This window comes from Staurois parvus, unplaced genomic scaffold (genome assembly GCF_062004578.1).
Source record: "Staurois parvus isolate SC_StPar_1 unplaced genomic scaffold, SC_StPar_1.0 ptg000423l, whole genome shotgun sequence".
In the NCBI taxonomy this organism is placed as follows: Eukaryota; Metazoa; Chordata; class Amphibia; order Anura; family Ranidae; genus Staurois; species Staurois parvus.
In genome coordinates, this window is record NW_028318219.1 from 4,787,761 (window position 1) to 4,815,000 (window position 27,240).

Sequence of the window (27,240 nt, forward strand, 5' to 3'; positions counted from 1 at the left end):
CCTCACGCTGTCAGATCGTGAGGAAAGTACTGCCGAGAACCGGCAGTTGTTAGAGCGGGGATCAGCACCGATCATCAGGGCACTGATGGTCAGTGCCCTGATGATCGGTACGCAGCAGTGCCACCCACCAGTTCTGCCCACTTGTGCCCAGCAGTGCAGCCACCTGTGCCACCCAGCAGTGCCATCCAGAAGTGCCACCTACTTGTGCCCAGCAGTGCCACCCACCAGTGCCCATCAGTGCAGCCCGTCAGTGCCCAGCAGTTGTGCCAGTCAATGCCTAACAGTGCCACCAGTCAATACCTAGCAGTGCCACCAGTCAGTTCCCAGCAGTGATGCCAGTCAGTGCCACTTATCAGTACCCATCATCAGTGCCGCCTATCCGTGCCACCTCATTAGTGCTGCCCATCAGTGCTGCCTATCAGTGCCCATCAGTGCTGCCTCATCAACGCACATCAGTGAAGGAGAAAAATTACCTGTTTGCAAAATTTTATAATAGAAACAAAGAAACTTTTTTTTTTTCAAATTTTTTGCACTTTTTTTGTTTATAGCGCAAAACGTAAAACACCCAGCGACGAGTGAATACCACCAAAAGAAAGCTCTATTGTTTTGATAAAAATGTCATATGGGTACAATCTTGCATGACCGCGCAATTGTCAATCAAAGTGCAACAGCACTGAAAGCTGAAAATTGGCCTGGTAAAGAAGGGGGTATAAGTGCCCTGTAGGCAAGTGGTTAAAAGTGATCAGAAACAGAAAAACGGGGAAGACCATATTTCATATAGTGATCATGTTGACTTCCCAATCATACAGTGTATACTATCTAAAACCATCCTCTGGGATTTAATTGCCAGCATTTATCACATAAAAGCATAAAAACAGGAGACTATATACACCAAAATATTTTATTCATATAAAAGCTTTTGTGATGAATAAAAATATATTTTTGTATATATATTTTCTAAGCAAAGGACTAGTCACTGTCTTTCAGTCTTTAGTGGGCCAGACAGTGGTCAGTGAGGGTAAACAATGACTGAGGATCAGAGGCCAGCGGGCATACAAAATTACCCAAAGTTGATGGTCAGTATGGGGTACAATAATTACATGGCAGCTGTGGTTAGAGGAATAGTGCCCCGTCATTGGTATCAATAGTAAGAATAGTGCCCCATCATTGGTGTCAGTGGGTGGAATAGTGTCCCATTGTTGGTGTAAGGGGGAAGAATAGTGTTCAGTGTTTGGTTTCAGTGGTAGGAATAGTGCCCTACATTGGTGTCAGTGGGAGAAATTGTGCTCCATTGTTGATGTCAGTGCTAGAAATAGTTCCCCATCCTTAGCATCAGTGGGGAGGAATAGTGCCCCATCATTGATATCAAGGGGAGGAACAGTACCCAATCATTGATGTCAATGGTAGGAAAAGTGCCCCATTGCAGGTATCAGTGGGAAGAACAGTGCCCCATTATTGGTATCGGTTGTAGGAACAGTACCCAATCATTGGTGTAAATGGGAGGAATAGTTCCCCATTGTTGGTATTAGTGGGAGGAATAGTGTCTCATCAGTGGTGCCAGTGGGAGGAATAGTGTCCAATTGTTGGTGTCAGTGGGAGGAATAGTGTCCCATTGCAGGTATCAGTGGGAGCAACAGTGCCCCATCATTGGTATCGGTTGTAGGAATAGTACCCAATCATTGGTGTCAATGGGAGGAATAGTTCCCCATTGTTGGTATCAGTGGGAGGTATAGTGCCTCATCAGTGGTGTCAGTGGGAGGAATAGTGCCCAATGTTTTGTGTCAGTGGGAGGAATAGTGCCCTACATTGGTATCAGTAGGAGGAATTGTGCTCCATTGTTGGTGTCAGTGCTAGACGTAGTTCCCCATCCTTAGCATCAGTGGGAGGAATAGTGCTCCATTGTAGGTATCATTGGGAGGAATAGGGCTCTATCATTGGTATTGGTTGGAGGAATAGTAACCAATCATTGATGTCAATGGTAGGAATAGTGCCCCATTGCAAGTATCAGTGGGAGGGATAGTTCCCCACCATTGGTATCAGTTGGAGGAATAGTAACCAATCATTGGTGTTAATGGGAGGAATAGTTCCCCATTGTTGGTATCAGAGGAAGGAATAGTGCCTCATCAATGTTGTCAGTGGAAGGAATATTGAGTCGTCATTGGTGTCAGTGGAGGAACAGTGCCCCATTGCTGGTATTAGTGGGATAAATACTGCCCCATCATTGGTATCAATGGGAGGAATAGTATCCCATCAGTGGTAGAAGTCACCAATCATTTGTGTCAGTTGAAGGAGCAGTGCTTCATGGTTGGTGTTAGTGGGAAGAATAATACCCCATCTTTGGTGTCAATGGGAGGAATACTATCCAATTGTCTGTGTCATCGAGAGGAACAGTGCCCAATTGTTGGTGTCAGCGTGAGTAATAGTGCCTTAGCATTGGTGTCAGTGGGAGAGATAATTCCCCAATCTTGGTGTCAGTGGGATGAACTGTGCCCCATTCATGGTGTCAGTGGAAGGAATTGTACCCCAACATGTTAGGGGGAGAAATAGCATCACAAAGGCCAGATAAAGGTAACCAAAGGACCACAGCTTGAGGACCACTGGTTTGGGAAATTGATGACGTCCTATCTGGGATATCTCTTCACTACTCAAAAAACTTACCAAAGCAGAACCAGGACAATGCCTACTGATCATGAAGACTAAACATTTTATTCCTAAAACAGCCCTGCCTAGCTGTGACCGCACACAGCATCAAAAATACAAATCCCTATTTAGGTGAGTGGCCATTTCATGGATCTGGTGGTAGGCTTTCTAAAATGATATTGCTGTGTGATCGTTTTCGATACAAAGAGGGCTCAGCTGAGTTCTGTAATGAGCATGAAGGAAAAAAGCAATTATCTTCTTAGCATGCCCACAGTCACCGGCTGTTATGGATGAGTCAGCTTAGGCAGGTACGCCATGTACAGTCTATTCATGTTTTCAGAAATGGGAAATTGATTTGCAGTCGCGTGTTTTGCAGGGTTGCTGTTCATCACAAAGTGTCTCTGGCTAAAACATGGTTTAGTATGCTGTCAAAGCATCTGTTCAGAGAGAAGCAGAAACTGCGGACTTGGACCTCTCTGGTATTGGCGGCACAGTTCACGGATGCCAGTTATACCTCATTCCAGTGTGCCCGTGGAAGTCAGTGCTGCAAAATTGGAACACATTTTTTTTCTATCCTTGCCCAAGCCTCATCTCACACACCTTGCGGGTCATTGCATTAGGCTGTTTGAGTTGTTTTATAGGACATATATAGTGCTTTTGTAAATTATTATTAATATTCAGGATTTATATAGCGCCAACAGTTTGCTCAGCGCTTTACAATATAACGGGAGACAATACAGCAACAATACAGTTCAATACAGGGTTAGGAGGGCCCTGCTCCTTGGAGCTTACAATCTAGGAGGGAGGGGCTAGTGGTACAAAAGGTAGTAACTGTGGGCAGGGGCGGACTGACAACTCATGGGGCCCCTGGCCAATAGGGGATCATGGGGCCCCTGTGTCCTTGCCCAAACTCAAATAAGCCTATGAAAAAGGTACCAGGGGCATCTCATGGGGCCCTCTACTGACCCCGGGCCCTCAGGCAGTGCCCGAGTTTCCAAATGGTCAGTCCGCCCCTGACTGTGGGGGATGGACTGGTTGGAAGAGTAGAAGATTCCATTATTAGCTGAGGGCAGAATAGGCTTCCCTGAAGAGATAGGTTTTCAGAGATCGCCTAAAAGTGATAAATTGGGTTAGAGAGTTCCAGAGGATGGGGGAAACTCTGGAGAAGTCCTTGGGACGAGCAAGGGAGGAGGAGACAAGGGAGCTAGAGAGTAGGAGGTCTTGCGAGGAGCGGAGAGGACGGTTTGGGTGATATTTGGAGACAAGATTGGTGATGTAATTTGGGGCAGAGTTATTAATGGCTTTATACGTTAATGTTTTGAATTTTATCCGTTGGGCAATGGGAAGCCAGTGGAGGGATTGGCAGAGAGTGGTGGAGGCCAGTGGAGGGATTGGCAGAGAGGGGTGGAGGACACTGAGTGGAGGTCAGTGGAGGGATTGGCAGAGAGGGGTGGAGGACACTGAGTGGAGGTCAGTGGAGGGATTGGCAGAGAGGGGTGGAGGACACTGAGTGGAGGTCAGTGGAGGGATTGGCAGAGAGGGGTGGCAGATACAGAATGGTTAGTAAGGTGGATGAGTCTGGCAGCAGCATTCATGATAGACTGAAGAGGGGATAGCCTGCGATTAGGTAGGCCAATGAGGAGGGAGTTACAATAGTCAAGGTGAAAGATAACCAGGGAGTGAATGAGTTGCTTAGTGGTTTCCGAGGTTAGGAACGGGCGTATATTTCTTTGTTATTGCCTAACCTGCATCCCTCGATCCCTAGCAGTTAGTAGTTAAAGCATTGAACTGAAAGGGCTGTAATTGCAGTGATCTCTATTTGTCTTTTATAATGTGTCCCCAACTACACCCAGGGGCAGTGGCGTTTTGAGGCAGGTGCGGGGGGTGCGGCCCGCAGCGGGTGACACCGGACCCACTCCAAGAAAAGGTAAGTTGTAAAGCAAGCCAATGATCCCTGCAGGATGGATCTGATCCTCCTCAGATCCGAACCATTCTGCGGGGATCGTCGGCATGCAACCTATATGGGGTGACACCGGACCTGCTCCAAGAAAAGGTAAGTTGTAAAGAAAGCCGACGATCCCCGCAGGATGGATGGGATCTGCGGATTGAGCATAATGGATTGGAGTCCGATCCAATATGCTCAGTCCGCACATACGATCTGTTCTGCGTGGATCATCGGAGGGGGTGTCATCATGTGTTACCACACCGGGTGACACCAACCCTAGGGACGCCTCTGCCCAGGGGCGTATCTACTGCGAGGCAACCAAGGCGTTTGCCTAGGGCGGCAAATTATATGGAGGCGGCACAGCCCCCCGGAAGAAGGGTCCTGGTGAGCAGGGGCGGACAGAGCCATGCAGGGCCGCCATCAGAGGGGTACCACTGGTACTGCTGTAGGTGGCCCAGACAGCAGAAGGATCGGTGTGGTGGGGAGGACAGTTGCTGAAGGATGCACTGTGTATCTCTCCCTCTAGCAGCTGAAAGCCAGTTTGAGGGTTCTCCCCCTCTCCCTCCCACCGGCTTTCTGCTGCTGCAGGGAAAGACAGACCTGGCCAGATTGAGGGGGTGCCCCGGTGTTCCTGAGCGGCCGCTCTCCGCCAAACTCCTTCCCCCGCCTGCACTCAGAGCTGGGACCAGGGAACAGCCTGGAGCAGGGAGAGAAGTGGAGTGGAGAAGTGTCTGCAGTCTCTGACCATCTCCTGTAGCATGTCTGCAGTCTCTGACCATCTCCTGTAGCATGTCTGCAGTCTCTGACCATCTCCTGTAGCATGTCTGCAGTCTCTGACCATCTCCTATAGTATGTCTGCAGTCTTTGACCATCTCCTCTAGTATGCCTGCAACCTCTCCCCATCTCCTGTAGTATGTCTGCAACCTCTAACAATCTCCCGTAGTATATCTGCAGCCTCTGACCATCTCCTGTAGCATGTCTGCAACCTCTGACCATCTCCTGTAGCATGTCTGCAACCTCTGACCATCACCTGTAGCATGTCTGCAGCCTCTGACCATCACCTGTAGCATGTCTGCAACCTCTGACCATCACCTGTAGCATGTCTGCAACCTCTGACCATCACCTGTAGCATGTCTGCAGTCTCTGACCATCTCCTGTAGCATGTCTGCAGCCTCTGACCATCACCTGTAGCATGTCTGCAACCTCTGACCATCACCTGTAGCATGTCTGCAGTCTCTGACCATCTCCTGTAGTATGTCTGCAGCCTCTATAAACAATCTCCCGCAGCATGTCTGCAGCCTGTAGTCTTCTGTAGTATTACATATACTGTACTAAATATTATGTGTGGCCTTTTGGTCCAGGACAGCCATTGACACCTCCTATATGTTGTAAATTGACCACCACGGATCTATGTACTGCTTAGTGGCCCCCGCTCAAGCTAACAAGGTCCGATGAATTGGATGCCGCTAACTAGTGAGGGCGAAGGCTGGGGAAAGGTTCCTCCAGACCCAAAGCACGCTGTAGAAATAGGAAGAGATAGCCCGTCCGCCATATACCTCACCTGGCCCAAGTGGTTAGCGGGTAAAAGCAGCCTCAGCTCAATTCATCCAAGCCATGCCCCCAGCATGTTTCGACCCACCCTGCCTCGGGGGCCTAATCATGGAGGTCCGGGGGTGGGGCAAAACACTGTGGGCATGGCTTGGATGAATCAAGTGGAGGCTACTTTTACCTGCTAACCAATCAGGCTGGGTGAGGTGTGTGGTGGCTGGGCTATCTCTTCCTACTTCTACATGGTTCTACGTACAGTAGTTACATATTTAGGTTGAAAAAAGACACTAGTCCATCTAGTTACCAACTAAAAGAAAAGGACACAAATAGAACACCTCCAGAGGAAGGCAGTGGTGGAAAAAAATTCCTTCCTGGTCCTCCAGTAGGCAATCGGATACTCTCTGGATCAACTACCCCTGATGTTATTACCTCTAAAAATATAGAACTGCATATGAATATGTTGTGTTTTCGTATGCAGCCAGCTGGTGGAGCTCTTGGCTCTATTCCACATGTTTTCATTTGCTAAGCAGGGAAGTTGAGCAATTACAGTGACATACAGAGGATTCTGAGGATTCTATAGTGGCTATTCTACAAATCTCTGCTTTCAATGCAATTAAAAAATATGGAAGAATGTAATGTGAGTCACTGAAAATGGGAGCCCAACTGGCACAGCGGTATTATTTTTAGGTAGGATTTTACTGGCAGCAAGATCCTGCGTAAAAAATGTGTGCATTTGAACTGATACACGTACATTTATTTGTAGGTAAAGTTGATCCAGGGAATATCCGATTGCCTCTCGGGGGATCAGGAAGGAATTTTTTTCCCCTGCAGGAGTAAATTGGATCATGCTTTGCTGGGGTTTTTTTTTCCGCTTTTTTTTATGGTTGAGCTAGATGAACGTTTTTCATTTTTCAGCCAGAATAACTATGTAATTATATACATATTATGTATGTCCATATGCGCTGAGATGCATACATTCTATGCAGGTGCTGCCTCCATATGAATGGCTCATCAAGGGCCGACAAGTAAATGATAGTCCACATACAGACTCTCAAAGAGAAGAAGGAAGAACTGCTCACTGTTTAAAAGCCTTAAGTCTAGGTTCACACCTATGCGTTTTTGATGTGATTTGCATTTTTTTTTTCATTTTTAAAAAATGTTTCTTGTTGCTAGGCAGATTTTAAACACAAAACGCAGCAAAGACGCAGCAAAAACGCAATAAATGCTTTTCTGCAACGCTCCCATTGAAGTCTATAGAACCAAAAACGCAACGTTTTGCATTACCTTCCAAGTACCAAGTTCCTGACCAAAAAATGCACTGGGTGAAAACACATACAGATTCTTAAAGAGAAGAAGGAAGAACTGCTCACTGTTTAAAAGCCTTAAGTCTGGGTTCACACCTATGCAGGTTGCATTTTATGCATTGCATTTTTGCACTTGCGTTTTTTTACGCGTTTTTGATGCATTTTGCGTTTTTTTTTTTCATTTTTAAAAATTTTTTCTTGTTGCTAGGCAGATTTTAAAAACAAAATGATTCAAAATGCATCAAAGACGAAAAAAAAAAAGGCATCAAAGTCGCGACAAAAACGCAATACATGATTTTCTGCAACGCTCCCATTGAAAATTTTTCTTGTTGCTAGGCAGATTTTAAACACAAAACGCATCAACGATCGCAGCAAAAATGCAGCAAAACGCAATACATACTTTTCTGCAACTCTCCCATTGAAGTCTATAGAACCAAAAACGCAACATTTTGCATTACAAAAAGTCCCTGGCCCTGTCCAAAACATACCGGGTGAAAACACAGGTGAGAACATGTCCCATAGGAAATCATGTTAAATGGACTGTACTGCGGTTCTGTAAAACGCTGCAGGAAATGATTAGGTGTGAACCTGGGGTTGATCGGGTTTATTAACCTCCCAGGCGGTATTCCCGAGTGTAGCTCGGGGTAAAGTTTCAGCACCGCAAGCGGTAACCCTGAGCTACACTTGGGAATACACTGCAGCGTTGATCTGGGATCCCTCGATCACTTACCTTGTCCTGCGCTCCCGCGATGTCCCTCCTGCAGTGTCCCCTGCAATGTCCTCCGGCCGATGCCGGCATCTGTCTTCTGGGTTCCGGTCCCTGCGATGTCAGGACGCACGGGGAACGGAACGGCGGGAAATTTGAAAGTTGTAAAAGTGACATTCGCTAAATACACTAAAATCACATAGTATAACATTCCTGTATCAAACCATTTCACATACATTTTGTCCCGAGTGCTTTGTCCGGCGCCCTGCCTGCATTTTTACTGTTCTTTCTGCCTGGAAACTGAGAAACGTCCATGGCGTCCAAAAAGCATCCCTTTATGGCAAAAGCGGTTTTAGACCGGCTAGAGAACAGCGATAGTAAATCAGAACCACTTGCAGAATCAAGTGATAATGATTCGTGGGGGAAATTCTTCATCAGACACTGAAAACGATTCTGCGACTTTGCTCAGTGATGTGCGAACTTGGCGCTATATTTCAAATTTCAGTGTTTTTGGTTTGATTATATTATTGAATTAAATTTATTATTATTATATTATTATTTTTTATGATCATTTAGTAAATTATAATTTATGATTTCGTGTTTAAAATTTTATCCTACCCGGGATGTTTAATAGACTCTTGTTCGTACAGATTTCAGTGAGTTATTCCTAAAAATTACAGCCTACAATAAAAAAAATACATATTTCCATGCAAAAAAAATGTACCGCTTTGAGCACAGAAATATGGACATAATCAGACCGCTAGGGAGGTTAATCTCTCCAGCATACAGACTGCTTCCACCTGCTACTCTCTAAAGCATTTCACTCTTTTGGGAGCTTAACTCTTAGGGTATAAAACTGCACTTGATAAACTGTTGCACAAATATTGTGTGAGATAAAAAATTGGAACTATTTTATTCTCTAGGGTGTCTGCTCTTTGGGGGGTTTTAACTAGTCTTTAAGAGTAAAAATGGTTTGCTAAATGTGTGCAAAGAAAGAAAAAAAAATAGCAAAAATGGCATTGGCAGCAAAAGGGTTAATCTCCATAATCATTGAGAAAAAAAACCCTCAATGTGGTCAATGTGCATTTCAGGGATTTTAACAATCTTTACAATCTTTAGGGTTCATGTACACTGCAGCTGATAAACTCTGGTTTAGGAGCTGTTCAGCATTTTTTTCAGCAGCCCCTGAACTCTCCCTAATGTTTTCCTATGTGTCCATGTACACATCGTCGTTTACAGGGAGTTGAGTTTACAGTTGTTTTTTTAAATGCACCAAACTTGCATTCAGGAGTAGATTTTATCAGCGTTTCAAATGCTTGTAAACGCGGTTAACTGCGTTTATAAGTGTTTGGGTTTAGAAGTGTTTTTTAACTGTTCCATATCCAGATGCTGTCTGTGGAGAGCAGATATAGTGAATGCAGGGTCCGGGGAGACCAGATATAGTGAATGCAGGGTTCGGGGAGACCAGATATAGTGAATGCAGGGTCCGGGGAGACCAGATATAGTGAATGCAGGGTCCGGGGAGACCAGATATAGTGAATGCAGGGTCTGGGGAGAGCAGATATAGTGAATGCAGGGTCTGGGGAGACCGGATATAGTGAATGCAGGGTCTGGGGAGACCGGATATAGTGAATGCAGGGTCCGGGGAGAGCAGATATAGTGAATGCAGGGTCCGGGGAGAGCAGATATAGTGAATGCAGGGTGCGGGGAGACCAGATATAGTGAATGCAGGGTCCGGGGAGACCGGATATAGTGAATGCAGGGTCCGGGGAGACCAGATATAGTGAATGCAGGGTCTGGGAAGACCAGATATATTGAATGCAGGGTCCAGGGAGAGCAGATATAGTGAATGCAGGGTCTGGGGAGAGCAGATATCGTGAATGCAGGGTCTGGGGAGACCAGATACAGGGAATGCAGGGTCCAGGGAGTCCAGATATAGTGAATGCAGGGTCCGGGGAGACCAGATATAGTGAACAGGGGCGGACTGACCATTCGAGCACTGGGGCACTGCCCAAGGGCCCAGGGTCAGTAGGGGGCTCCATGAAATGCCCCTGGTACCTTTTTTATAGGCTTTTTGGGTGTGCTTTTAGTTTGGGCAAAGACACAGGGGCCCCATGATCCCCTATTGCCCGGGGGCCCCATGAGTTGTCAGTCTGCTCCTGATAGTGAATGCAGGGTCCGGGGAGACCAGATATAGTGAATGCAGGGTCCTGGGAGACCAGATATAGTGAATGCAGGGTCCGGGGAGACCAGATATAGTGAATGCAGGGTCCGGGGAGACCAGATATAGTGAATGCAGGGTCCGAGGAGACCAGATATAGTGAATGCAGGGTCCGGGGAGATCGTAAATAGTGAATGCAGGGTCCGAGGAGACCAGATATAGTGAATGCAGGGTCCAGGGAGCCCAGATATAGTGAATGCAGGGTCCGGGGAGCCCAGATATAGTGAATTCAGGGTCCGTGGAGACCAGATATACTGAATGCAGGGTCCGGGGAGACCAGATATAGTGAATGCAGGGTCCTGGGTTTAGTAACACTTTAAATGGCCTGTATAGGAATTGTACATGTTATTTTTTTTCTGCAAAAGTGGAGCTTCCTTCTAAAATAAGGTATAAAATGTGTGTAAACTTGCCGGCTGATATTACACGTTATTGTCCTGACTGTAGAGACACTGAATAGTGCAGCAGTCCTTAGCTCTCCTCAATCTGATTGATGCATATTGCATGGGCCAGAACCAATTTGGAAGCAAAGAACGAAACATCTCGTGGAGCAGCCAAGCAAAGAGAAAACACTAAAAAAAAAATATCTCCCATCTTTATAGAAAATGCTTTTCGAAATGTTTTACAAACTCATCTCTAGAGCCCATAAAATTTATCTTTGTCATAAGCGGGGGTTCGGCTTGTCTCTCCAGAACAGGTTATAGTGACATATATCCTCCTGCTGACATCCGCAAAGCGGTGAGCGATCGGCTACGTTCTGCTCTTTGAGGATTTTGACAGCCGTGTCAGTAAAAGCAAAAATTGTGCTGGCTGGCATTTCTTTTTAATTAGCCGGGAAACAAATACTATATGATTATATCAACGGCCCATTCATTCGATACCTGGGGGATCATTATTTTTCTGCAAGCTCGTTAATTTTAGCTTTGTACATTAAAAGGTATGTTTATTTGTTATCTCAGAGGCAGTTGGAAGTTTTAAACTTCAGCATTATTAACCACTTGCCCTCCAGAGGATTTACCCCCCTTAATGACCACGCCTCTTTTTGCTACTCGGCGCTGCACTAATTCAGCTGATAATTGCGCGGTCATGCAATGCTGCACCCAAACGAAATTTACGTCCTTTTTTTCACATAAATAGAGCTTTCTTTCGGTGGTATTTGATCACCTGTGCGCTTTTTATTTTTCACGCTATAAACAAAAAAAGGCCAAAAATTTTGAAGAAAAACAATATTTTTTACTTTCAGCTATAAAAAATATATAGTAAACTCAAAGTTGGTTATAAATTTAGGCCAAAATGTATTCTGCTCCATGTTTTTGGTAAAACAAAATCCCAATAAGTGTATATTGATTGCTTTGTGTGAAAGTTATAGCGTCTACAAACTATGGTATAGATACTGCAATTTACGCCATTTTTTTGCTATACAGCGCTGCGCTAGTTTAACGGACAATTGCGCGGTCATGCAATAATAAAATAAAAAATGAAATTTACATCCTTTTTTTTCCCCACAAATTGAGCTTTCTTTCAGTGGTATTTCATCGCCTGTGCGGTTTTTATTTTTTGCACTATAAAAAAAAAAGGCTGACAATTTTGAGGAAAAAAAACAATATTTTGGACATTTTGCTATAAAACATGTCCAGTAAAAAAAATGTAAAAATCAAATTTAGTCATAAATTTCTGCCAAAATGCATTCTGCGACGTCTTTGCTAAAAGTAAAACCCAATACGTGTAAATTAATTGGTTTACGTGAAAGTTATAGCGTTTACAAATGGCGGGAAAGATACTGGGATTTTTTGTTTTTTTTTATACTAATAATGGCGGTGATCAGCGACTTATGGCGGCGATCAGTGACTTATGGCGGCGATCAGCGAATTATGGCAGGACTGCGGCGGACATTCTGACATTGGGGGGTACTGACATCCCCAGTGACACCAATACAGTGATCAGTGCAAAAAAAAAAAACACTGACACTGTACTAATGGCACTGGGGAGGAAGGGGTTAAGTTTATTATTCAGGGAAAGGGTTAACTGTGTGAGGGAAGTGTTTTACTAGGGGGCGGGGGTGTGTACTGCAGGGAACACTGCTGATTGGGAGAGAGAAACTCTTCTGTCCCAATCGGCGTGTCAGGAGCTGTCAGGGAACTGGCAGAAAGCACAGCTACTGCAGCTGTGCTCTCTGTCAGCGATTGCCGCCGATCGCCGGGACATAGCCGGTAACGACCAGCTGTGACCCGGCGACTGACATCCGCGGCTGTGATCGGCAGGACAGGTAGGGCGGCGGCGCGCCTCCCGAGCGCCCCCTACCTGTTTTCAAAACACACGGTTTAAAATGTGCTTTTGCCCAGCCGTGCCGCCCTGCCGCAGTATTTATACAGTGGCTGGGCGGCATGTGGTTAATGCTTCCTACGTGCAAATTCCGCTAAAGGACGCAAAGAATATCTAAAGTCAGAACTTTTCGTAGGAACGTTTTTGGGGAGAATTGTCTTTATTTCCTAAAAATGCAAATTAATAAAATACTTGTGAGCCACTAGAAGTTTTCTTACTTATAGAGCAATAAATTCTGTGTATGAAATTACTAATAATATTGAATTTATGAATCAAGTGAACAACTAATAAATCGATAACCGTGCTTAAATGAATAATAAATATTTAGATCGCCAGGTACTTTTTACACCCTCTCCAGGTGTATGGATGTTAATTTCATATATCTATATTGTACCGCGCTCCAAAATTAATAAATCTAAGTGCTCTAAATGGATAAATAAATAATTATATATAACTAAAAATTCAATAATAATCTATATCCATAATACTTAAATTCATAATTGCATAATACTTGAATCCATGATAGAAGTGAAAAAAATTCCATTAATATTGTAAATCAATACATAAAAAACTTCGTGCCTGAAAAACTATTTAAAAAATAATAAATAAATAAAATAAAATAAACTGGAAGAAAATTTTGTATGAATTAATAATAGTTCAGTTCATACGAATTGAGATGGTAATGTGAATCAATCTGACTGGCGTGGTAAGTCTATGTTCATGGCATGAACCTCTCTCTCCTTCCTCCTCTCCTTTCTCCTCAATTCAGCTTTTCTCAATTAGGACTTTCTCCTCTATCTGCTTGGCTTATTCCTCCATAAACGATGCATACATAGAAAAGGGAAAAAGAAACATAGTGTCTTATCCTTAGTAAAAATGTTTAATGAGCTTCTGATCTCCCACTCACATGGTATCAGCAAAAGTAACGCTTTGTGTAAATAAATCCAGGTCCTCCTGCAAACAGCCCTGCAGGTGTGTGTGTGTTCACTCGCTATACTCGCCGTTTCCTCTGTGGATGCGTGATGACGTCACCGCCCCTCCCCTACGCGTTACGCTACAGGGACTCGTAGCTTCCTCTGGGGGATGTCGGGAGGGGAGGGGCGGTGACGTCATCACGCATCCACAGAGGAAACGGCGAGTATAGCGAGTGAACACACACACACCTGCAGGGCTGTTTGCAGGAGGACCTGGATTTATTTACACAAAGCGTTACTTTTGCTGATACCATGTGAGTGGGAGATCAGAAGCTCATTAAACATTTTTACTAAGGATAAGACACTATGTTTCTTTTTCCCTTTTCTATGTATGCATCGTTTATGGAGGAATAAGCCAAGCAGATAGAGGAGAAAGTCCTAATTGAGAAAAGCTGAATTGAGGAGAAAGGAGAGGAGGAAGGAGAGAGAGGTTCATGCCATGAACATAGACTTACCACGCCAGTCAGATTGATTCACATTACCATCTCAATTCGTATGAACTGAACTATTATTAATTCATACAAAATTTTCTTCCAGTTTATTTTATTTTATTTATTTATTATTTTTTAAATAGTTTTTCAGGCACGAAGTTTTTTATGTATTGATTTACAATATTAATGGAATTTTTTTCACTTCTATCATGGATTCAAGTATTATGCAATTATGAATTTAAGTATTATGGATATAGATTATTATTGAATTTTATGTCTTTATTTCCTGTTTCTTGGACACAGCAGCTTTTTTGTGGTATAGCAGTGCTGAACATGGTGGTGATTTGTTGTGACAACATAAGTAGTGTGCAGTCACGCCAACAACCGTAGTGTCCTGAAAAGATGGGGTCGCCACACTAGTTTGTATGTCTATAAAGTCTATACAGTGGAGGAAATAAGTATTTGATCCCCTGCTGATTTTGAATGTTTGCCCACTCACAAAGAAATGATCAGTCTAAAAATCGAATGGTAGGTGTATTGTAACAGAGACAGAATAGCAACAAAAAATTTAAAAGAAATGCATGTCTACCAAGTGATGACTGATTTGCATGTTAATGAGGGAAATAAGTATTTGATCCCCAATCATTCAGCAGGATTTCTGGCTACCAGGTGTCTTTCATACAGGTAACAAGCTGAGATTAGAAGCAGTCTCTTAAAGGGAGTGCTGCTAATCTAATTTTGATACCTGTATAAAAGACACCTGTCCACAGGAGCAAACAAACAATCAGATTCCAAACTCTCCACCATGGTAAAGACCAAATAGCTGTCATAGGATGTCGGGGACAAGATTGTAGACCTACACAAGGCTGGACTGGGCTACTAAACTATCGCCAAGCAGCTTGGTGAGAAGGTGACAACAGTTGGTGCAATCATTTGCAAATGGAAGAAAAAACAACTGTCAGTCTCCCTAGGTCTGGTGCACCATGCAAGATCTCACCTCTTGGAGTGTCAATGATCATGAGAACAGTGAGAAACTACACGTGAGGATCTTGTCAATGATCTCCAGGCAGCTGGGACCACAGTCACCAAGAAAACAACTGGCAACACACTACGCCGACAAGGACTGTATGGCAGCTCCTTAATGAGACTGAAGCAATCTCTGCAATATATAAAGGAATTAGCAGAGGGTGGCAACTAAGTGCAGGATATAGGAAAAGACTATTAAAAATCACAAGTGGCCATATAGCCCAGGCGAACCCTGGCTATAGTGATCGCTGCTTTCGGGGTTGCAGCCATCGTGGAGATGTGTTACATATATGGTGGTCATGTCCGACACTGCTTAATTTTTGGTCTCGTGTCTTTGGCCTTCTTTACACCTTATTCCATCTCTCCATACGCTGAGAGACTCGGTATGCTTTTCTTCATTCTCCCATACTGGGCCTGTTGGCTCATCAGCAGAAGTTGGCTTCCTATCTGTTTCTGTCAGCCACTAGAACAGTTGCCCAAGCATGGAAGAGCCTGTCTGTCCCTCTTCAGGGGGTGAAGGACCGTATGACCACTCTGATGCTCAATAAACAGATGTCGAGTGTCCGTAATGGCTCCCAGCGCAAATTTTTGAAAATATGGGAGCCGTGGTTCCCCTTGCTCCCCCCGGCCAGTCTGGGTTTATGACGCTGTATGGTAAATGCATTCCCCAATCCCTGCTTCTGGTCTTGCTTTCTTCTTCCTTCTTTACTCTTTTTGTCCTCTTTCTATTTTGTTTGATTACGTGAGGCGATAGACATTTGCCTTTGGCTGGATATTTTTGTTGGTGTTATATCACTGTTTCTGTATTTTATGTGCTATTGATAGCCCCTACGTGGGCGCGCCTCTTGCATTGTTGGAGTTACAATGCTGATTTCTTTATTTTTTATGTACCATTGATAGCCCCTGTGTGAGTGTGTCTTTTGTTCTAATCCTTCTTGTTAAATTGTTTACAGAAGTTAATAAAAACCATTGAAATATAAAAATCACAAGTGGCAAGATGCATAAGGATAAGAGCATGCAATCCACCCTGATGAAGCCCCTTTATCAGGGCTTGTAGAGCAATAACCATGGGGTGAAGGATACCATTCTGGACTGTGGGTTGGGTTCCAAGTAGCATGTACAGATCATGCAGATGCCTGGAAAAAGATAGTGCTAAGCCTCCAAATTGCATTGAAGTTTGTTGCAGAATAAATGTAAAGGAAACAGTAGAGGGCACCAACTAAGTGCAGGATATAGGAAAAGACTATTAAAAATCGCAAGCGGCAACATACAAGATGCATAAAGATAAGAGGATGCAATCCCCCCAGTGTGCTTAGCTGTTGATCCTCAGTGTGTCTTCCAGTGCCAGTGGTTTCAAGCTTGAAAAAAGAGCAGTTAGCTCCGAAACATGTAGCCATGCTCCCCAAGTTCCGGCACTTCAAGGTGGAATTCCACTTACAGTCTTGCGCAGTCCATGTGTGCCAAGGTGGCTCCAGGATTTCTGGTTTTGTTTCTGGTGTCCTACACAGTTCCTGACAGCGGCATCTGCTTCCTAGCAGTAGAGGGCACCAACTAAATGCAGGATGTAGGAAAAGCAGGGGCGGACTGACAACTCATGGGGCCCCCGGGCAATAGGGGATTATGGGGCCCCTGTGTCCTTGCCCAAACTCAAAAAAGCCTATGAAAAAGGTACCAGGGGAATCTCATGAGGCCCCCTACTGACCCCGGGCTCTCGGGCAGTGCCTGAGTTTCCAAATGGTCAGTCCATCCCTGGAAAAGACTATTGAAAATCACAAGCGGAAACTCACAAGATGCATAAGGATAAGAGCATAGAATCCCCCAAGTGTGGTTTGCTGTTGATCCTCAGTGTGTCTTCAGGTACCAGGGCTTTCAAGCTTGAAAAAAAAGCAGTTAGCTCTGAAACATGTAGCCATGCTCCCCACGTTGCGGCCCTCCCAGGTGTAACGCCGCAGCCAGTCTTGCGCAGTCCATGTGTGCCAGGGTGGCTCCAGGATTTCCGGCTTTGTTTCTGGTGTCCCACATAGTTCCTGACAGCGGCATCTGCTTCCTGGCAGTAGAGGGCACCAACTAAGTGCAGTGTATAGGAAAAGACTTTATTAAAAATTCAAAGTGGAAACTCACAAGATGCACAAAGATAAGAGCATGTAATCCACCCAGTGTGGTTTGCTGTTGAACCTCAGTGTGGCGTCAAGAGTCAAGGAGTCACACCAGGGAGGGCCACAACGTGGGAAGCGTGGCTACTTGTTTCAGAGCTACCTGCTCCTTTTTCAAGCTTGAAAGCACTGGGTCCTAAAGACACACTAAGCTTCAACAGCAAATCACACTGGGTGGATTACATGCTCTTATCCTTGTGCATCGTGTGAGTTGCCCCTTCTGATTTTTTATAAAGTCTTTTCCCATATACTGCACTTAGTTGGTGCCCTCTACTGTTTCCTTTACATTTTTTCTGCAACAAAATTCAATGCAGTTTGGAGGCTTAGCACTATCTTTTTCCAGGCATCTGCATGAGCTGTACATGCTACTTGAACCAAAACCCACAGTCCAGAATGGTATCCTTCACCCTATGGTTATTGCTGTGCATGCCCTGATGAAGGGGGTGTGGTGAACCCACGAAACACGTTGACTTTTATTGCAGAGCAAACTCTTTTATGGACTTTAGACACAACAGTAAGAGGAAATCTCTCTAAAGTTAGGAAAATAGGAAATACTCTCTTGGGCTAACTTTACACTTATGCCAACCCTATGAAAAGTGATCCATGGATGGCAATTGACAGGCAGTGAGGAGGTCAAATGTCACCACCTCACCGTCTGGTTTAACTCTGTAAGCCTGCACCACCGCACTGCAACCATGTGTGTTGCAGGGCAGTTCCGGCACATGACTGTGATTCTAATCCTTTTGCCTGTATTTGGGCTTTACAGCAGGGGTCTCCAAACAAAGGGCCAGTTTACTGTCCTTCAGACAGCCACAATGTGGCCACTAGAAGTAGAAAATGTCCCAGCATCAGTGCCCCATCCTTGGTGTCATTGGTAGGAATAGTGCCCCATCATTGTTGTCATTGGTAGGAATAGTGCCCCATCACCAGTAGGAATAGTGTTCCATCAGTGATGTGATTGAGAGGAATTGTGCCCCATCGTTGATGTCATTTGGAGGAATAGTGCCCCATCATTGGTGTCATTGGTAGGAATAGTGCCCCATCATTGTTGTCATTGCTAGGAATAGTGCCCCATCATTGGTAGGAATAGCTTTCCATCATTGGTGTGATTGGGAGGAATTGTGCCCCATCGTTGATGTCATTGGGAGGAATAATGCTCCATCCTTGGTGTCATTGGTAGGAATAGTGCCCCATCATTGTTGTCATTGGTAGGAATAGTGCCCCATCACCAGTAGGAATAGTGTTCCATCAGTGGTGTGATTGGGAGGAATTGTGCCCCATCGTTGATGTCATTGGGAGGAATTGTGCCCCATCCTTGGTGTCATTGGTAGGAATAGTGCCCCATCATTGTTGTCATTGCTAGGAATAGTGCCCCATCATTGGTAGGAATAGCTTTCCATCATTAGTGTGATTGGGAGGAATTGTGCCCCATCGTTGATGTCATTGGGAGGAATAATGCCCCATCATTGGTATCATTGGGAGGAATTGTGCCCCATCCTTGGTGTCATTGGTAGGAATAGTGCCCCATCATTGGTAGGAATAGCTTTCCATCATTGGTGTGATTGGGAGGAATTGTGCCCCATCGTTGATGTCATTGGGAGGAATAGTGCCCCATCATTGGTGCCATTGGTAGGAATAGTGCCCCATCATTGGTAGGAATAGAGTTCCATCATTGGTGTAATTGGGAGGAATTGTGCCCCATCGCTGATGTCATTGGGAGGAATTGTGCCCCATCATTGGCATCATTGGGAGGAATTGTGCCCCATCATTAGTGTCATTGGGAGGAATTGTGCTCCATCATTAGTGTCATTGGGCCCCGTTGCTGGTGTCATTGGGAGGAACTGTGCCCCATTGTTGGTGTTGATGAATGAAATAGTGCCCCAAGGACTGGATAAAGACAAGCAAAGTGCCACATCCGGCCCCTGGGCCGCAATTTGAAGACCACTGCTGTAGAGGGTACTGTATGTAAACCCAGACAACTCTTTACAAAAAGCTTCTCGGATTTGCTTCCCTTTGGACTGTTTAATATACAATTGGAAATATTTTGTTAAATCTGTTTGATAAGTTAAAAAAAACTTGCTGATCTTGTAAAAAAATTCTGAATTGTCCTGTGTCCTCTGCATACTTTTTGTATTATCTCAAAGACCCCTCCCAAGGCTCCATGTACACTACCATTTTTTTAAGCTCCTAGAAGCTGTTACCCTAGGTTCCCACCAAAGTGTTTTCTGCAGCATTTTGTGTTTTGCAGAAACGCACAGCAGTCCATTTAACATGATTTCCTATGGGTCAGGGACTTTTTTTAACGCCAAACAAAATGCGTTTTTGTTTCTATAGACTTCAATGGAAATGCTGCAGAAAAGCGTGTAGTGCTTTTTTCTGCATTTTTGATGCATTTTGAGTTTTAAATCTGCCTAGCAACAAGAAAAACAAAACACATGAAAAATGTGACAAAAACGCAATGCAGAATCGAGTCAAACGCAAACTTCAAAGGTCTGAACCTGACCTTAATAGCATTTTTTTTCTGCTCCTAGAAGCTAACTAGTGTTATCCTATTTATTTCAGGTACTATATAGCGCCGTCAATTTACACAGCGCTTTACATACATATATTGTACATTCACATCAGTCCCTAACCCTCAAGGGGCGTACAATCTAAGGTCCCTAACTCACATTCATACATACGCATACTAGGGACAATTTAGACAGGAGCCAATTAACCTACCAGCATGTCTTTGGAGTGTGGGAGGAAACCGGAGCACCCAGAGGAAACCCACGCAGGCACAGGGAGAACATGCAAACTCCAGGCAGGAGGTGCTGTGGCTGGGATTTGAACCAACGACCCTAGTACTGCCAGGCGGAAGTGCTAACCATTTAGCCTCTGTGCTGTCCTATGTGTTGAAGCACACTACTTTAGGCTATTAGCATTTTTTGAGCTTCAGCTTCTAGGAGCAGAAAAAAAAAATATTTTTTTTTTAGAGCATTTTTCCAGCAGAAAAAAACGCTAAACTCTACTAACAGCTATTTTCTAACTTTTCCTTTTTTTTCTACGTGTACTGTAAAAACTAATAAAATGGCAACACTTCTAAACAGGGGTGGACTGACAACTCATGGGGCCCCCGGGCAATAGGGGATCACGGGGCCCCTGTGTCCTTGCCCAAACTCAAAAAAACCTATGAAAAAGGTACCAGGGGCATCTCAAGGGGCCCCCTACTGACCCCGGGCCCTCGGGCAGTGCCCGAGTTTCCAAATGGTCAGCCCGCCCCTGCTCCTAAATGCTTCTAAACGCTACTAAAATGCTACATACAAACGATATTACCAGCATTTATCCAGCGTTTCTTCCAGCATTTTTTGAGCTTAAAAAACTGCTAGTGTGCATTGAGCCTAATGCCCCGTACACACGATAAGAAAATCGTACAAAAAATTTTGCGGAACCACTGATTGAATGATTTTCTCTTCGTTGATAATCAGGATGTTTTATCCAATAATGATATTGTGAACGAAAAAATCCGGTTGAACAACAGTGAAAAATGTTGTCGTTTCACATACAAACGACCGATTTTCTAATCGGTGGTATGACGGTCGTACGAAAAAAATCTATCAAGCGCTATCACGCATGAGCAGAAACAGAAGATGACCCGGATGTTTATGTCCAAGAAATCTTCGTAAACTCGAACGAAAAATCCAAATGTTAAAAGTAGATTGGCCAAATGAGATAAGGAAACCAGAATTCTGCAGATTATATTTTATGTATATACAGTAGGTAATGTGATAAACGATATTATACTCATTATTATTATTATACAGGATTTATATAGTGTCAACAGTTTGCTCAGCACTTTACAATATAAGGGAGACAGTACAATTACAATACATTTCAGTACAGAAGGAATAGGAGGGCCCGGCTCGTGGAGCTTACAATCTAAAGGAAGGGGGAGGTGATACAAAAGGTGATAGCTGCGGGGGATGATCTGGTGGAGGTGATTCAAGTACCGTTCTTAGGTGGAGGTGGGGTAGGCTTCCCTGAAGAAGTGGGTTTTCAAAGATCGCCTAAAGGCAGACAGGGTGGGGGCTGACCGGACATACTGTGGTAGGGAGTTCTAGAGGATGGGAGAGGCTCTGGAGAAGTCCTGGAGGCTAGCGTGGGAGGAGGTGATAAAGGAGCTAGAGAGGAGGATATCATGGGAGGAGCGGAGTGGCTGATTTGGGCGGTATCTATGGATGAGGTTGGTGATATAGCTAGGGGCAGTGTTGTGGATGGCTTTGTAAGCTGTGGTTAGTATTTTGAATTTTATACGTTGGGTTAGTGGAAGCCAGTGGAGGGATTGGCAGAGAGGGGCAGCAGTCGCTGATCGGTTGGTAAGGTGTATGAGTCTAGCAGCAGCATTCATAATAGACTGAAGAGGGTATAGCCTGTGTAATGGTAGACCAGTGAGGAGGGAGTTGCAGTAATCGAGGCGGGATATAACCAAGGCGTGGATAAGTTGTTTTGTGGTGTCATTGGTCAGGAAGGGGCGGATTTTGGAGATGTTCCGGAGGTTGAGGCGGCAGGATTTAGCCAGTGAGTGGATGTGGGGCCCAAAGGAGAGGTCAGAGTCTAGGATTACACCTAGCACCCTAGCATGAGGGGAAGGACCAATGGTTGTGCTGTTGATCTTAACCTCCCTGGCAGTATTCCCGAGTGTAGCTCGGGGTAAAGTTTCAGTACCAAAAGCGGTAACCCCGAGCTACACTCGGGCTTACCATGCGGCGTTGCACAGGGATTCTCTACAGCGCTTACCTTGTCCTTCGCTCCCGCGTTGCGTCCCCTGCAGTGTCCCCGGCCATCTCCTCTGGCCGATGCCGGCATCTGGCTTCCGTGTTCCGGTCCCTGTGACGTCGGGACGTACGGGCGCCGGAACCGGCGGCAAATTTGAAAATTTTAAAAAAATCACTTTTTTTTTAAAACGATTATTTCATAGCAAAACATTCCTGTATCAAAACATTTCACATACATTTTGTCCCTACTGCTTTGTCCTGTGCCCTGCCTGCATTTTGACTGTTCTTTCTGCCTGGAAACTTAGAAAAGTCCACGGCGTGCAAAAAGCGTCCCTTTAGGTCAAAAGCGGTTTTAGACCGGCTAGAGAACAGCGATAGTAAATCAGAACCACTTGCAGAATTGAGTGATAATGATTCGTGGGGAAAATTCCTCATCAGACACTGAAAACGATTCTGCGACTTTGCTCAGTGATGTGTGAACTTGGCGCTATATTTCAAATTTCAGTGTTTTTGGTTTGATTATATTATTGAATTAAATTTATTATTATTATTATATTATTATTTTTTATGAGTATTTATTAAGTAAGTAATTACTAAGAATTGCAGGCCTACAATACATAACACCAAATTTCCATGCAAAAAAATGGTACCGCTTTTGGTACAAAATTCCTGACATAATCATACCTCCAGGGAGGTTAATGGTAAAGTCATGAGTGGGAGATCAGGGAGAGGAAATATTACAATCTCAGTTTTTGAAAGAGGTAGTGAAGTGACATCCATGCTGATATGTCGCTTAGTAGATTTGTGATATGTGAGGAGATCAAGGGGGTGAGCTGGGGAGTGGAGAGATAGATCTGGGTGTCATCAGCATAGAGGTGGTATTGGAAGCCATGGGAGGTTATCAGTTGGCCCAGGGAGGAGCTATAGAGAGAGAAAAGGAGGGGCCCAAGGACAGAACCTTGGGGTACCCCAACAGGCTCATCACTCATTGCTGGTAATTGTGTATATCGCTCGTTCTGGCAGGAAGGGCATGGCTACAAGGTCACACGCACACCGCATCACTTCCACTTGTACGGAAGACGTCAACACTGCGTATTGCCGGACAAACAATTTTTTTAGATTGGTTAATGTGGGCCATAATTTCGACCAACGAACGCCTCTCGGCCATCAGATGACCAATCGGTTGATTTTCTAATGATGTATTCCCACCTTTAAGCTGCTTTCACACTGATTTGTTTTTCTTTCTGCTTTTGCGTTTAAAATGCTTGACCATGTATTCCTATCAAGCTCTTTACACTGATCTGTTGCGGGTCAGGTGCGTTTTTTAAAACCCTACTTGCTGCATTTGTGGTGCAGGTTTAGTGTGGTAAAAAAAAAAAGAGCACCTCCCCAATGACATAAATGGGAAATGTGGTAAAAACACATGAGAAACACACCCACAGTGCATTATTGGTGCATTTTTTAGTCACATGTCCTGTAAAAAAACTGTGGTAAAAACACAGCAAAAAAGCGATAGAAACACGTGCATTTTTTACGCTTTTTTTGCTAGGACCATTGTGAAAGTAGCCTAATACTGTTAGAAATATTCTGGCTTCACAGAAACTGGAAGGTCTGAACTTACTGATTACTACATAGTTATTTGCCTTTTATGCTGTAGAGATCTGAGTGGAGTGGTTGAGTAGTTTTACAAAAAAAAAACAATGGCAGGGCTGACACCAATAAAGCTGGGCATAGATGAGATAAAAATTGACCAAATTTTAATCCATGTACTCTGGTTGTATAGAGGTGAATCGACCGAATTCTGTACAACCACCCTGTCGTGTTTTTTCTGAATGATCAGTGCCGCTGGCCACAGCCAGCAACACTGATCATTGTTTAATGACAGCAGGGGGCCGCGAGAACACAATAGCTCAGCAGAACTTTTTTTTTTTTATCACTCAACCTGCTGGTTCAAGGAAAAAAAAAAATTATAATGTATGGCCTGCTATAGTCCACAAAAATGCTGTGGCTGGCAGCCCAGGACTAGATGCTGTATGTCACACTTTTCTGACAACAATGTACTACAGGGCACAGATCCGTAACACCTTCGTGCAGAGGTGCACTAAAGTGCAGATTAGAGTTCATTGGGGTGCTCTTTAAACAGATTGAAAACACAATGCACTGCACTAAAGTATACATGCTGCTGTGCATTTGCATCAACGCATGGTAAATATGTACAGGTGTACCTCGGTTTACGAATTTAATTTGTTCTGCGGGACTTTTGGTATTGCGAAAAACTCGTTAACCGAAACACGGATTCCCATAGGAATGTATTGAAAACCAATTAATCTGTTCCGGAGGTCAGAAAAAAGTGAAGAAAAGTGAAAAAAACTCTTTATAAAGTGCACATTAAAGGCATAAATACTGTACAGGGACATAATTAAAAACTAAATACCAATATTGCGAACACTCCCAAGTTTAAATAGTTACAACCCAAACTAAACAGAAAAGAAAGAAACTTTCACCCTTGAAAGTGATACAATAAATAAAAAAGGGATCCCTTTGATGACAAAGTGACGAAACGCGTCGGTACATGTCATGTATGACGCAATTACGTTTTACCAGAAGTGCGATTGTGGCCATCTTTGTTTAAGGAAATATGCGGTTTTCTCCAGAGGAAGCTTGACTATTTGCCACACAAGCTGGAAGTTGGAGTTTTTGATGTAAGTGTACGAATAAAGCATTATACTTTGTATTATAAAGCCTCTAACTACTCATTTGCCTTATGAGGGATATGGATGCAAGGCCAATGGATATGGATGTATGCCCAAAGGAATTGTAAGAAGTTTGGAGGTGCTAGCTTCTGCTACTGTGAAAAGCGGATTATTACCTTTATAGGGTTTTCTACGTTGGATCATTATATCTGGAATTTCGTATACAATATCACAAGAAGATATGGTGGAGGCTGAAGAGAAAGTAATTTGAATTGTTTGAGAGAAATTTTGGGGCACTATTTTTTTTTTTATTTTTTTATTTTTTGATATTGCATTCTTATGATATAATTTGTTACTCTATTTATGTGTGTAGATTCTCACCTTGGAAGGTTTAATTTAGGGATAAAGGAAAGAGTCATTTTATTTATAATTAAAAACTAACTAGGAAATGCATTGAAAACCAATTAATCCATTCCGGAGGTCAGAAAAAAGTCAAAAAAAGTTTCATCTGTTCAAAACTCTTTATGAAGTGCACTTTAAAGGCATAAAGGGACATGATTAAAAAAAAATTGTAAATACATTGAAAACCAATTAATTTGTTCTTATTGCAAAAAAAAATTGTAAACCGAGGCATTATTTTCAATGGATTTTCATTTGTAAACTGAAAATTATGTTAACCGAGGCGTTCGTAAACAGAGGTACGCCTGTATTTTACAGTGTATCATTGGAACGCACAGGTGTGAAGGGCCCTAGATCTATACATGTGTGTGTAGGTGTGTTTTGTTTGTACTGTTAGGCAGTTGCATTGTCATGCATCAATGTGTATTTCCTTTGTGAGTTTACATGTATTATTGACCCACTTTGGGACATGTTTCTAATCAATTTTTTAATTCAAGATTTGGAGTGGATACAGCTAAGACCTATTAATCAAGATGTATTAATAACTGTCACCAATGCGTCAGACTGCATAGTGTACAGTGACTTGAAAAACTATTCATACCCCTTGAAATTTTCCACATTTTGTCATGTTACAACCAAAAACGTAAATGTATTTTATTGGGATTTGATGTGATAGACCAACACAAAGTGGCACATAATTGTGAAGTGGAAGGAAAATATAAATGTTTTTCAAAATTATTTACAAATATGTGAAAAGTGTGGCGGCATTTGTATTCAGCCCCCCCCCCCCCCCCGGAGTCAATACTTTGTAGGACCCCTTTTCGCTAAAATTCCAGCTGCAAGTCTTTTCGGATGTCTCTATCAGCTTTACGCATCTAGAGAGGGACATTTCTGCCCATTCTTCTTTGCAGAATCACTCAAGCTCTGTCAGATTGGATGGAGAGCGTCTCTGAACAGCAATTTTCAAGTCTTGCCACAGATTCTCCATTGGATTTAGGTCTGAACTTTGACTGGGCCATTCTAACACATGAATATGCTTTGATCTAAACCATTCCATTGTAACTCTGGTTGGATGTTTGGGTCATTGTTCTCCACCCCAGTCTCAAGTCTTTTGCAGACTCTAACAGGTTTTCTTCTAAGATTGCCCTGTATTTGGCTCCATCCATCTTCCCATCAACTCTGACCAGCTTCCCTGTCCCTGCTGAAGAAAAGCATCCCCACAACATGATGCTGCCACCACCATGTTTCACAGTGGGGATAGTGGTCTTTGGTGATGTGCAATTTAGTTTTCTGCCACACATAGCATTCAATTTTGGTGTCATCTGACCAGAGCACCTTCTTCCACATGTTTGCTATGTCCCCCACATGGTTTCTCGCATACTGCAAACAGGACTTCTTATGGCTTTCTTTCAACAATGGCTTCCTTCTTGCTGCTCTTCTATAAAGGCCAGATTTGTGGAGTGCACGACTAATAGTTGTCCTGTGGATATATTCTCCCACCTGAGTTGTGGATCTCTGAAGCTCCTCCAGAGTTACCATGGGCCTCTTGGCTGCTTCTCTGATGAATGCCCTCCTTGCCCGGCCTATCAGTTTAGGTGGACGGCCATGTCTTGGTAGGTTTGCAGTTGTGCCATACTCTTTCCATTTTCGAATGATGGATTGTACAGTGCTCCGTGAGATGTTCAAAGTTTGGAATATTTTTTTTAACCTAACCCTGCTTTTAACTTCTCCACAATTTTATCCCTGACCTGTCTGGTGTGCTCCTTGGCCTTCATGAAGCTGTTTGTTCACTAATGTTCTCTAACAAACCTCTGAGGGCTTCATAGAACAGCTGTATTTATTCTGAGATTACATTACACACAGGTGGACTCTATTTACTAATTAGGTGACTGCTGAGGCTACATTCACACTTGAGCATTTTATAGCTTGAAGTTTGCAGCTCAAAGCTCCAAAAACGCTCAAACTTAAAAAATCTATTGTTCTCTATGCTGCCTGTTTGCTTGATCAGGTGTGAACAGGCACCATAGAGAACAATACATTTTTTAAGTTTGAACTTTTTTGGAGCTTCGGCCTGGATTCACACTGATGTGGTGCAGAGTTCGAAGTGGTTTCTGTGCGAATTCTGCA